The following is a 14,980-nucleotide window of genomic DNA, read 5'->3' as shown; positions in this document are numbered from 1 at the left end:
CCACTTTTGTATACCCACCGTTGTTCTTTGATGAGTAGGGCTTCTTTGGTTATGTTTGGAAATGTTTCCAGAATAAGCCATCTAAAGGAATCGGGGGGGTGTCCTTTCTCTAGAAAGTGCGCACACATCATACAGGCACATGCATCAAAAAGAGAGTTTGCGAGTCCTTATTTGCGAATTTAAAGGAATCGCAAATAAAGACTCGCAAAACACGATGCAACAAAAACATTGCGAGAATATTGCGAATCGCTAAAAATCGCTAAATAAATTGCGATTTCGGCATTTGCGAACTCACTATTAGCGATTTCGCAATTAGCGAAATCGCTAATACCGAAGTCGCTTTTTGATGCATCCTGATGACATCACAACCAGGAAGTGAGCAGCACCAGCCTCATTTCCAGTGCACAGTGTCAGGGAGAGGAGGGAGCTGGCTCTGGGAGCAGAACAGGAGTGTGACAGAGACAGAAGAAAAACTTGTGATATCAAATGGAAGCCTCACAAACAGCAGAGGAGAGCCAAACAGGCAGGAAACGCAAAATTAAATTTGCAGAAAAAGAAATTGACACCCTCATTGAGGGAGTAGTCCACAGCCATGACAAGCTGTTTGGAAAGGCATCATTGAAAGTGGCAGAGCAGGAGAAAAGGAAAATCTGGCTCCGGATCCAAAACAGGGTCAATGCCATTGGGGTGACACACCGCACCATTGAAGAACTCAAAAAACGATGGTACGACTTGCGCAGTCGGGCTAAGGTGCGCATAGCTGACCGCCTGAAGGAGGCAAAGAAGACAGGAGGGGGAACACCAACAGACACTGGGAACACTCCCATGGAGGACTTGATTGAATCCACCATCCAGCCAGAAGCTGTTGTTGGTGTGACCCAGCTGGACACGTCCGGAGCAGCAAACACATCTGAAGGTAAGATGAATGTATGTTTTCTTAGTGTTACAAAATGTAAAGGTAGAACTCGACCACAGCACAGCCCAAGTGCAGACCCTGAACATCCAGTACACAATGCATTCAGTAGGTGAGGGGCATTATGGGAGATGTAGTCAGGTCAAGCAGTTAAAATGTCAAATCTCAGAGTAACAACCCAAAAAAGCTTAATAGAGTATAAAATCATTTACAAAGGCAGAAATTTATTACTGTGCAATTAATATCACAGACATGAAATAATACAGTGTTGCACTGTTTCACCTCACAGATGCACAACGTGTAGAAGATGTGGATAGCGATTCCCCAGACATGCAGGACACCAGCGCAGGTGAACAGATGGACACACCTGTGGTGCAAATAAATCCCTCACGTCCAACAAAGTCACGCAGGGCTACTGTTCCATCCCTAGTCACCATGGAGTGTGAAGATGATGAGGCTGATGCAACACCAGGTGGCAGCCATGGGCAGACAACTTCCATCACACAAACACAACCACAGGTCCCCAGAACTAATCACAGAGCCCGGCGTAGGAGAGGAAGAGCACTCAGGACACAGCAGGAGGAGCAACCAAGTGATGTCTGGGGTGGTCTTGAGGGACAGATGCTCCGTATGCAGCGCCTGCAGACAAAAAACACACGATTAGTACAATTGCAAGTTGGCAAGATGGCTAGCAACATAGCAGTACTGTCAGAAAGTGTGCAGCAACTGAGCAAGGTGATGCATGAGGGAAATGTATCCCAGAAGAGACAGCATCGTCAACTAATGCTGCAATTGAAAATGTTTGCTAAATCAAACAATAGATTGGCCACGACAACTGCACTGCTGGCACGTAGGTCTGTGACCATGCAAACTGAAATGTGCCATTGGAGCTGCGATGTGGCTAAAGCACTGGACCAGGTCACCAATGCAGTTGATTTGCTAAATGCTTCCACAATTGCGGCCAACAATTCCACGCCCGAAGAGGGTAGTGAGGGTGGCTCAAGCCTAAGTAGTGTGGCAGTTCCAGTCCGCACTGCAGGAAGACGCAACACACGCAGCAGTACCCCCGCCGCTTCCAACATAACGGATGACAATGCTGGGTCTGACAGGCGTCTGGGTGTTCGTGGGAAAAAGCGCTAGACTGGCATGTACAAGTGCATTCCACTATGGTGACGTAACCATTTATTTGGATTTGACTTTTCACAGAGTGACAAGTGAATTGACATTTGCAAACCACTTATGTCCATTGCACTGGTCAGATTACAAGTGTGCTTGAACACTCATGGCAATTTTATTTAATTAAAGAATACTCTGATAGCAATAGTCAGTTTCTGTGTCATCATTACTCACCTCAGAAATAATTTTGTGTGATGTCAAATCTTCTCCTACGCCCTTCTGCTGCGCCTGCCCCTTGTGCTGCATGGTGTTGTGGCACTTGCTGGTTCCCATCCTCCGAATCGCTGTCAGACACCTCGATGTCCATTCCTCCCCTTGTCGCTATGTTGTGCAGCATGGCACATGCCGCTACTATCTTGCAGCATTGTTCAGGGTTGTACTTCAGTGCTCCACCGGTCTTATGTAGACATCTGAATCGGCTCTTCAACAGCCCAAATGTGCGCTCTATGATGTTCCTTGTCGAAATATGTGCTGCATTGTACCTCTGTTGATTGGCAGTTGTGGGATTGAGGTAAGGCGTCATTAGGTAATTACGCAAGGCGTATGCGCTGTCACCTACATGTAATGGAGCAAAGAGTCAGTGGCAGCTTCACATTGACATACGTACAATGACAGTGATAAACTATAACACATATTTACCAAGCAGATGTCCCTCTCCAAATTCTCCCCTGACAAGACGGGTGTGTATGCCACTTTGCCTGAAGATATAAGAGTCATGTGCACTCCCTGGAAATTGCGCAACAATGTCAGTGATAATGTTTTTGGCATTGCAAACAACCTGAATATTGAGGGAATGGTAAGATTTCCTATTTCTATATATATATTCCTGTGTTGCAGGGGGACATATTGCAAGGTGGGTGCAATCAATACAACCCAAAACATGTGGGAAACGAGCTATCTGGTAGAACTCCTGTTTGGTTTTTGCAAGGTCAAGCGCGGTGGTAGGGAACTTGATATGAGACCCGATCACGGCCATCATGGCATCAAGGAATGCTTTCAATATTCTTGAAAGTGCGCTTTGTGACACACCTCCCGCAACAGCAATGACCCCCTGAAAACTGCCTGACGCCAGAAGGTGTAGGCAACATAGGACCTGCACATGCGTTGGGATGGCATTGGTCCTACGTGTCTGTCGTTGCATTATGGGGTCCAATTCATTGATTAGGTCATGGATCATTGCTGCATTGAGCCTATACTTGTCGTATATCTCATCCTCTTGCTGGCCTAGCAAAGTTATGCGGACTCTGAAGATGCGCTCATTCATTCGCCTCCGTCTCTGTGCGGCAGCCTGCAGCCTCATCCTCCTCGCCATCAGGTAAATCCCTGCCATTGTGAACAGTGCTGGCTCATTCTGGGTGTGTTTAAATGGGTTTCAGTTGGTTTTCACCTGTCTGTGATTTGCACTCATGATTACCACCTGGTTGTGATCCTTCTTATTTAGCGATCGCTAATTTGCGATTTTCATGGAAATCGCTATTTGCGATTTGTCATGCATACATTTTGCGATTCGTTGTTTGCGATTCGGTAATTGGGACACGCTAATACCGATTCGCTATTTGATTCGCAGAATGTTTTGCGATTCCTTATATTTGCGAAAAAATGGATTTTCGCAAATATACAGTTGATGCATTTCAACACTGACTTTTGCGATCGCAAACGGCCTATTTTTGCGATTCGCACCCTTTGCGATCGCAAAAAGGTTTGATGCATGTGCCTGTTAGTGTTTGTTCTTTTACAGCGAAAATTGCTGCGATGTTTAATGATGCGTGTCTTAACAGGGCGTGTTGTCATACCTATGTAATGTAGTGTGCAAGGGCATGTAATCATGTATACACAATTGGTGGTATTACAGTTAGTGTGGCGTCGTAATTCCCACTTGAGATTGTCGTTGATATCAACTGTCTTGTGTGTGTCCGTAAGGGTACATACAGAACATGAGCCGCATGGGTAATGCCCGGTCACTGGGGGCAGCTCCCAAAGTGGTCTCTGCGTCATCTGTCTCTGGGGTCGAGGACGAGTGTGTACTACAGAGTCCCTCAGATTTTTGGTGCGTTTGAAAGAGAACCTTGGTGTTGCTAAGGTCATTGAGCCTGTGTTTCGTATCTTCCAGTGTTTTTTGATCACCTTAGTGATCTGGTTAGATACCGGAGTGAACGAGGTAACGCACGTGAGGTTCTCTGTTTGTTTTTTAGATTTAGGTTCTAGTAACGCTTCTCTAGGGTTATTGCGGGCTCCTTTGTTGGCTTGGGCGATTTGTTTCGCTGGATATTCACGTGCTTTCAGACTCGTAGTTAGTTTTTCAGCTTCAGTCTTGTAGTCAGTTACATTGCTACAATTGCGTCTTATCCTTAGGAATTGCCCCACTGGTAGGTTATCTCTCAGGCTCCGTGGATGGTGGCTGGAGTATAGTAGTAAGCTGTTACGATCCGTCGGTTTTTTATAAAGTGTGGTAGAGAGTGTACCTTCATGGAGATTAATGTTCAGGTCTAGAAATGGGATGTATGATGTTACAACGCATGCTTTTACAACGCATGCTGTTACAACAAATTTTTTACAACGCAAATGCTTTGACAACGCAAGTCTTTACAACGCAAGTCTTTATATCGACTTGCAGTAGATGGCGTGCTAACATTAAAAAAGGGTAATTTACTATTCTAACTCCAGTCCACGTTGCAGTAGGGAAGGTGTTTGGATAGTAAACTACACTATTTTTAATGTTAGCACGCCATCTAGTGCAAGTCGATGTAAAGACTTGCGTTGTAATGGCATGCGTTGTCACAGCATTTGCGTTGTAACAGTTTCGTTGTAATGGCAGTGCGTTGTAAAAGTTGCGTTGTAATAGTTGTTCACCCTAGAAATGGGATATTACTTTCTGACACTGTGTGTGTGAATCTCAGATGTGGATCCAAAGTATTGACCCAATTACAAAACTCTAGACAAGCTGACATGTCTCCTTTCCACAGTATCAGGATATCATCGATGAACCTCTTCCAGAGGTAAATGTCAGTATTGTAGGGGTTGGTATGGTGAAAAATATGACGGGACTCGAAATCGGACATGTACAGGCAGGCCAGACTAGGCGCAAAGGTGCTACCCATACAAGTGCCCTGTGTCTGTTTATAGATCTGTCCTTTGAATTCAAAAAAGTTTTCTGTCATGGCTAGAGTGGCACAGTCCATGATGAAACTTATGAGAGTGTTGTGTTGCCATGGTTCAAGCTGGAGAATGTTTTCCACCACTTCGAGTGTGGCTCTCTGGGGTATGTTTGTATAAAGAGCCTGTACGTCTAGACTCAACAGTAGGGTGATTTCATCTGTGGGGGGTAGGGTAAGTAAGAGTCTCAGTAGGTCTGAAGTATCTTGTATGTAAGATGTTGTCTTATGTACAAGTGGTTGAAGGAAAAAATCACAAAATTGTGACAAGGGCTCAAGCACTGAGCCGATGCCTGATACAATGGGTCTTCCGGGTACTGGGAAGATTCCTTTGTGGGTTTTCGGAAGGATGTAAAAGTAAGGGGTGCGTGGATTCTTTTTTACCGAAAAACTGCCTTCTTTTTTACTTATCCAGCCTTGGCTCTCGGCCGAGAAGACCAAGGCGGTGATGGTAGTTAAGAGACGTGGGGTTGGGTCAGTAGAGACAGGGGTGTAGTAAGCTTGGTCACTCAATTGTCGTCTACATTCTATTTCGTAGTCCACTGTATCCATTATTACTGTGGCTCCCCCTTTGTCTGCCTGTTTTATGGTGATGGAGACGTCATTGGACAAGGTGGTGACTGTCTCAATTTCAGCCTTAGACATGTTGTTAAAGTGTCTAGAATTGGTTATTTTTGCTAGATCTTTTAGAACAGCCTGTTCAAAGGTAATAACTTCAGGTGGGATCATGCTGGTACTAGGGGTAAAGGTGGAGGCGTTGTGTAACCCACTGTCTGTCCGTGTGGGAGCCTCAATGTTATTAAAGAAGGCTTTCAATCTTACTTTCCGAAAGAATTGTTGAACCTCACATTGCTGTTTGAAGGGGTCAATTTTGGGAGTGGGTACAAACCCTAGACCCTTCTGTAAGACCTTCTGCTCCATTTCGCTGAGGTTTCTCTGGGAAAGGTTGACAACTAAGTCTTCTTTTTGTTGGTCATGTGGCTCCGTGTCTCCATGGTTCTCGGAGTGTCTTCCCACTGGATCCTTGTTCCTTGTCGCTGATTGAACATCGCAGCAATTTTCGCTGTAAAAGAACAAACACTAAGATGTGTGTGCACTTTCTAGAGAAAGGACACACCCCCGATTCCTTTAGATGGCTTATTCTGGAAACATTTCCAAACATAACTAAAGAAGCCCTACTCATCAAAGAACAACGGTGGGTATACAAAAGTGGCACGGACACCTCAGGACTAAATGACGCCATCCCGTGGTGCTCCCTGAAACCGCCTTGAGACATAGTGCACACTAAGCCTCTAAGCTACGGATCCTATCTCTGACTGACTTTCTTAAATGCATAAGGGGCATTGACATCACAGGACCTATAGATACCATCCTATGAGGCACCCCTAAATGTAGTGCACACTAGGCTTCTGAATTACTTCACCTACGTTTGATTGTCTTGCTTATTTAGCGGTTTCTACACTCACCAGACCTAACGTTAACATTTAGGTCACTACACAACTACTGTGGGGACTATAACTGATTTCATTGATGCCCGCGAGTTCAATGCTATATACATCTATGGCTAAGGTAGTCCGCCACTACGATAGCATTAGAGATGCCAATGCACCAACTAGAATTCCTAGTGCCGATAACTATAGAACATAATAAGCATGTACGGACATCACTTGCATCTATCTAATCGAGAAACATGTATACAACCGTTGCTTAGCGACCTTTCCGCCTCCCGGACTTCTCCCAAGATGGCGGCCAATACTAGTCGCTTATAACATTTACGTTTAACGTTGCACCTATTCCCACACGAGCAGCGACGTGTATCCGTTTAAAACACACACGAGACCGTTGAGCCCCACCTCCCAGTCCTGGTAGTGCGGGGTAGGTCTACGAGCGACACGGACTCGGCGTGTCAGTAAGTACAACCGCATGCATTTTATTATTCACATGTTGTATCGCTAGCTCCACTACGCCGTTTTGTTTTGTTTTTTAACCATTTAGCGAGGCCATACTGAGTTCCACTCACATCGGTTCATTAATTTCGAGACCCGTTGTCTACCGGTATATACGGTAACACCCAGACCCACACAAGATATTACAAGCAACAACTAACTTTGAGACACGAGTTCTTGTCTTGTTTCCCGCTTAGCGTGAGACTTTTATTACTAGTCACTTTCATGGAAACGCGTAGTCTTAATAACTGACCAATACAGATAACAGTCTCGATCTTGGCATCCTCTGGCTATATACACAGCTTTGATTATTCCTCATCTGAATTACAATATATCACTGTTGTGGACCCAAGAGAAGGGGTGTCAATGACCCTGGAGTATTGTATTTATCTAACCTGTTTTTAACACTGCCCCCATACACCAATACAGTACGCAAGGAACTCCTTGCACAGCCTACCAGGGACTGCAGTGGTTTATCCTATGGAGCTTATAGGGTAAGTCCCACTACTGCTGTTGGAACACCTCTAGAGTGATCACTTCACATGGCTTTTGTGTGTTTTTAATCCCCCCACCCTACACAGAATGTGCACCTTCACTCTAAACGCACGTTCCACCAGCACCATGTACGATAACTGTTTTGTGAATGAGCGTTCCATAACGATTTTGGTCTCCCATTTTCCGTACAGGTAGACCGAGCCACAGGTAATAATACCAGCTGTATATATAAACGCTTATTGTCTATCACACAATCTTCTTGGATAGAACTGTAGATAGAATTTGTAGGTCCTGATGAATCACTTGAGTATATCTCAGTTATAGTGAGAAACATGTCGACCATAACGAGGCAGTGTAGACAACCCAGAACATAGACCTGAGTTACTATCACTTTACCTCATGCTTTTAATTAGGTGAGGAGACATCGTAATAAAATTGTTGAGATAGTACTCCCCCCCTTTTTAACATTCATCTACAATATCTCATAGCCCCACTTTTTTATTTTGACTACCGGCTATCTTGGATATAAAAGATCTCCACAAGAGTGCTCTCTAAATAAGAGCCCGTCGGGTATTGCACCAGCCGACTCGACGCAGGAGCAGCCCGATGATGTTACATTACATCCTGAAGGGTATGTGATTCACAATATCCCGATGGCTGTGTGAGGGCTCCCATATCCATAACAGACACCTTCCTACATGGTACACCCCTTCCTCTCCCCCCCCTTTAGGAACAGCTTTGTCACTTGTAGTTTACATATTTTGGGCACACTTAGCTGGACCTTAACAAAAGCCCGTTTGGCCCCCCTTCTTCTTTGTTGATTTACGTTTGCACGGATTTTTATCCGTGGGGCCCTTTATGGTGGGTTAACCTGTGTACATCCCCCTTTTAGATTTCAATCCTGTTGCCAACTACTTTGTTTGCAACCCTCCAAGAGCCACACGTTGTGTTTCACTCTCGATTGACTGCTAGTACACAGCCTTATACTCAATATTACCTCCTATAGAAATGGAAGGCCAAGGCCTCAGTTTTGGTGATGAGCTAGCTGACGAAATACTTAACGCACCATCCATCTTGGGTGCCGATGGTGGAGCAGCCACAGGGAGTCAGACAGAAGACTGGCAATCCCTTTCATCTATGAAAAGAGATTGGGTCAAGATCACCCTGCATGGTGCCCTAATGACTGAATATCTGAGGGCAAATATTGCACCTAATGGATTAATAGTCAAAATCTTTCCTAGAATTTTCCTGGAAGATGGTACCTTCAAAGTTGACTGGTCCAAGGTCTCCTGGAAATGCACCAGAGACCTTCTTATATTGATTATCAGTACAGCAAAGAGATTAGCAGAGACCCTTCTGACAAGGATCCAATTGGTGGAAAGCACATTAAAGAGCGCAACAACATCTACACTCTTTAAGACTAAGCTGACTGAAATTAATCATGAGATGGCAGAACATCGTGAATACCTCATGAGACAAAAAGTCAAAAAACTACAAAAAGATGTCAACAACTTTGACAAAGAAAAAATCTACCCTTATCTGAAGGAAGACTTCATACCTCCTAATTCTAACAATTCGGGAGATTCTGGGTCTAACTCCTCTAGAAGAGGATCGTCTAGCAATAGCAACTCCAGTTCCGATTCTACGAATTATGGTACATCTCGCAGAGGAAATCGCCAGTTCTACCCCGACTTCCAAATGGCCGCTTACCAGCATCCGGCATTCTGGCAATATCCGGTGCACCAACAGGGCCCACCACCATACCCTATGCCACCACAAGGACCCCCCCAATTCTACCCCCCGATGTTTAACCAACCTTTTTTAGGCAGAGGCTGGGGCAGAGGGCGCGGGCAAAGAAGAAAAAACAATCAGCGACAAGGAACAAGGATCCAGTGGGAAGACACTCCGAGAACCATGGAGACACAGAGCCACACGACCAACAAAAAGAAGACTTAGTTGTCAACCTTTCCCAGAGAAACCTCAGCGAAATGGAGCAGAAGGTCTTACAGAAGGGTCTAGGGTTTGTACCCACTCCCAAAATTGACCCCTTCAAACAGCAATGTGAGGTTCAACAATTCTTTCGGAAAGTAAGATTGAAAGCCTTCTTTAATAACATTGAGGCTCCCACACGGACAGACAGTGGGTTACACAACGCCTCCACCTTTACCCCTAGTACCAGCATGATCCCACCTGAAGTTATTACCTTTGAACAGGCTGTTCTAAAAGATCTAGCAAAAATAACCAATTCTAGACACTTTAACAACATGTCTAAGGCTGAAATTGAGACAGTCACCACCTTGTCCAATGACGTCTCCATCACCATAAAACAGGCAGACAAAGGGGGAGCCACAGTAATAATGGATACAGTGGACTACGAAATAGAATGTAGACGACAATTGAGTGACCAAGCTTACTACACCCCTGTCTCTACTGACCCAACCCCACGTCTCTTAACTACCATCACCGCCTTGGTCTTCTCGGCCGAGAGCCAAGGCTGGATAAGTAAAAAAGTAGCCAGTTTTTTGGTAAACAAGAATCCACGCAACCCTTACTTTTACATCCTTCCGAAAATCCACAAAGGAATCTTCCCGGTACCCGGAAGACCCATTGTATCAGGCATCGGCTCAGTGCTTGAGCCCTTGTCACAATTTTGTGATTTTTTCCTTCAACCACTTGTACATAAGACAACATCTTACATACAAGATACTTCAGACCTACTGAGACTCTTACTTACCCTACCCCCCACAGATGAAATCACCCTACTGTTGAGTCTAGACGTACAGGCTCTTTATACAAACATACCCCAGAGAGCCACACTCGAAGTGGTGGAAAACATTCTCCAGCTCGAACCATGGCAACACAACACTCCCATAAGTTTCATCATGGACTGTGCCACTCTAGCCATGACAGAAAACTTTTTTGAATTCAAAGGACAGATCTATAAACAGACACAGGGCACTTGTATGGGTAGCACCTTTGCGCCTAGTCTGGCCTGCCTGTACATGTCCGATTTCGAGTCCCGTCATATTTTTCACCATACCAACCCCTACAATACTGACATTTACCTCTGGAAGAGGTTCATCGATGATATCCTGATACTGTGGAAAGGAGACATGTCAGCTTGTCTAGAGTTTTGTAATTGGGTCAATACTTTGGATCCACATCTGAGATTCACACACACAGTGTCAGAAAGTAATATCCCATTTCTAGACCTGAACATTAATCTCCATGAAGGTACACTCTCTACCACACTTTATATAAAACCGACGGATCGTAACAGCTTACTACTATACGCCAGCCACCATCCACGGAGCCTGAGTGATAACCTACCAGTGGGGCAATTCCTAAGGATAAGACGCAATTGTAGCAATGTAACTGACTACAAGACTGAAGCTGAAAAACTAACTAGGAGTCTGAAAGCACGTGAATATCCAGCGAAACAAATCGCCCAAGCCAACAAAAGAGCCCGCAATAACCCTAGAGAAGCGTTACTAGAACCTACATCTAAAAAACAAACAGAGAACCTCACGTGCGTTACCTCGTTCACTCCGGTATCTAACCAGATCACTAAGGTGATCAAAAAACACTGGAAGATACTAAACACAGGCTCAATGACCTTAGCAACACCAAGGTTCTCTTTCAAACGCACCAAAAATCTGAGGGACTCTGTAGTACACACTCGTCCTCGACCCCAGAGACAGATGACGCAGAGACCACTTTGGGAGCTGCCCCCAGTGACCGGGCATTACCCATGCGGCTCATGTTCTGTATGTACCCTTACGGACACACACAAGACAGTTGATATCAACGACAATCTCAAGTGGGAATTACGACGCCACACTAATTGTAATACCACCAATTGTGTATACATGATTACATGCCCTTGCACACTACATTACATAGGTATGACAACACGCCCTGTTAAGACACGCATCATTGAACATCGCAGCAATTTTCGCTGTAAAAGAACAAACACTAAGATGTGTGCGCACTTTCTAGAGAAAGGACACACCCCCGATTCCTTTAGATGGCTTATTCTGGAAACATTTCCAAACATAACCAAAGAAGCCCTACTCATCAAAGAACAACGGTGGGTATACAAAAGTGGCACGGACACCTCAGGACTAAATGACGCCATCCCGTGGTGCTCCCTGAAACCGCCTTGAGACATAGTGCACACTAAGCCTCTAAGCTACGGATCCTATCTCTGACTGACTTTCTTAAATGCATAAGGGGCATTGACATCACAGGACCTATAGATACCATCCTATGAGGCACCCCTAAATATAGTGCACACTAGGCTTCTGAATTACTTCACCTACGTTTGATTGTCTTGCTTATTTAGCGGTTTCTACACTCACCAGACCTCACGTTAACATTTAGGTCACTACACAACTACTGTGGGGACTATAACTGATTTCATTGATGCCCGCGAGTTCAATGCTATATACATCTATGGCTAAGGTAGTCCGCCACTACGATAGCATTAGGGATGCCAATGCACCAACTAGAATTCCTAGTGCCGATAACTATAGAACATAATTAGCATGTACGGACATCACTTGCATCTATCTAATCGAGAAACATGTATACAACCGTTGCTTAGCGACCTTTCCGCCTCCCGGACTTCTCCCAAGATGGCGGCCAATTCTAGTCGCTTATAACATTTACGTTTAACGTTGCATCTATTCCCACACGAGCAGCGACGTGTATCCGTTTAAAACACACACGAGACCGTTGAGCCCCACCTCCCAGTCCTGGTAGTGCGGGGTAGGTCTACGAGCGACACGGACTCGGCGTGTCAGTAAGTACAACCGCATGCATTTTATTATTCACATGTTGTATCGCTAGCTCCACTACGCCGTTTTGTTTTGTTTTTTAACCATTTAGCAAGGCCATACTGAGTTCCACTCACATCGGTTCATTAATTTCGAGACCCGTTGTCTACCGGTATATACGGTAACACCCAGACCCACACAAGATATTACAAGCAACAACTAACTTTGAGACACGAGTTCTTGTCTTGTTTCCCGCTTAGCATGAGACTTTTATTACTAGTCACTTTCATGGAAACGCGTATTCTTAATAACTGACCAATACAGATAACAGTCTCGATCTTGGCATCCTCTGGCTATATACACAGCTTTGATTATTCCTCATCTGAATTACAATATATCACTGTTGTGGACCCAAGAGAAGGGGTGTCAATGACCCTGGAGTATTGTATTTATCTAACCTGTTTTTAACACTGCCCCCATACACCAATACAGTACGCAAGGAACTCCTTGCGCAGCCTACCAGGGACTGCAGTGGTTTATCCTATGGAGCTTATAGGGTAAGTCCAACTACTGCTGTTGAAACACCTCTAGAGTGATCACTTCACATGGCTTTTGTGTGTTTTTAATCCCCCCACCCTACACAGAATGTGCACCTTCGCTCTAAACGCACGTTCCACCAGCACCATGTACGATAACTGTTTTGTGAATGAGCGTTCCATAACGATTTTGGTCTCCCATTTTCCGTACAGGTAGACCGAGCCGCAGGTAATAATACCAGCTGTATATATAAACGCTTATTGTCTATCACACAATCTTCTTGGATAGAACTGTAGATAGAGTTTGTAGGTCCTGATGAATCACTTGAGTATATCTCAGTTTTAGTGAGAAACATGTCGACCATAACGAGGCAGTGTAGACAACCCAGAACATAGACCTGAGTTACTATCACTTTACCTCATGCTTTTAATTAGGTGAGGAGACATCGTAATAAAATTGTTGAGATAGTACTCCCCCCCTTTTTAACATTCATCTACAATATCTCATAGCCCCACTTTTTTATTTTGACTACCGGCTATCTTGGATATAAAAGATCTCCACAAGAGTGCTCTCTAAACAAGAGCCCGTCGGGTATTGCACCAGCCGACTCGACGCAGGAGTAGCCCGATGATGTTACATTACATCCTGAAGGGTATGTGATTCACAATATCCCGATGGCTGTGTGAGGGCTCCCATATCCATAACAGACACCTTCCTACATGGTACACCCCTTCCTCTCCCCCCCTTTAGGAACAGCTTTGTCACTTGTAGGTTGCTGATAGATACATTGTGTTTGCCTATAATTACTCTGTCCTCCACGTGGCGGATAGGCCTGCTGCAAAAGGACCTTTGTCTTTAGTTCTTTCGTTTTCTTATCTGTTCTATCCTTCTCATCTTTGTCTCTATTCTCATAATACTGTGCAGTAGCCAGTATTTGCGCTGAAGAGGAAACAGCCCAAGAACTTTCTGAGTCTTTTAATTTCTTACACAACTCAGGAAGTAGATTCTGCACAAATTTATCAACAAATAACCGTTGGCCACCTTCAGTGCTCATGTCTTGACCACTGTGGTCGATAAACGTTTCTTCAAACCTGGTAAAGAAATCAGACACTGTCTCATCTTTCTTCTGCTTACATGCGGATAGTTTATCCCAATTTACGAGCATCGCGGGCATTATAGTCTTCATGTAGGTAATAATTCGACCAGGGAGCTCTGCTACCAAAGGCTCAGGTTTTGCACCACCAATTTGTCTAGTGTCTGCGGCAATAATATTACCCCATGTAGCACCTAATTCTGCATCGTGATCTACATTGCGAATTGACCCCCACAAAGGCTGTGGAACAACATTTCCAAACAACATATCAATGTCAGCTAAATTCATGATACATGATCCTGCAGTTTGTGATAACTCCTTATAATATCCTGCAGGGTTTTTACGGGGATCAGGCAATGTCTGTTTAAGCGCTATTACTTCAGATCGTTTCCAAGGGACATGCACCCAAACACGCTGAAAATGTGCTGGCATAGCAGCAATACCATGAGCGGCATCAGCCGCAACAGCTTCCTTCCATACCGGAGGGACTTCTCTCATAGGGTATTGTCGCGCTTTTCCCTTTCTCCCCACAGGGAAATCTTGTGCAAACAACGACTGGTGACAATCATCATTCCTCAAGGATAATAAGATCGCAACTGCTCTACTGACATCGGGGCCCACAATCGTACCTTTTCCAAAATCGAATCTCACTCGACACAACTCCTGCGGGCTCGGATCGCTACCATGATCATCCAATTCCTCACAGAGGATTTCACACATTTTCTCGAACACATACCTCTGTTTCGGGGCATCCCATTGATGAAACACGTCAACAACTGATTCCACATCATAGAGTGATGAAAAAATAATCCACCTACGCGCCATATGATCTAATGTCTTTTTCTCTTCAGGATCAGGCAGCTGACTGCGCAATTGTTTACGCTGTAAAT

Source organism: Triturus cristatus, chromosome 1_2 (assembly GCF_964204655.1).
Source record: "Triturus cristatus chromosome 1_2, aTriCri1.1, whole genome shotgun sequence".
NCBI lineage: Eukaryota > Metazoa > Chordata > Amphibia > Caudata > Salamandridae > Triturus > Triturus cristatus.
This window is presented reverse-complemented; position numbering follows the sequence as displayed.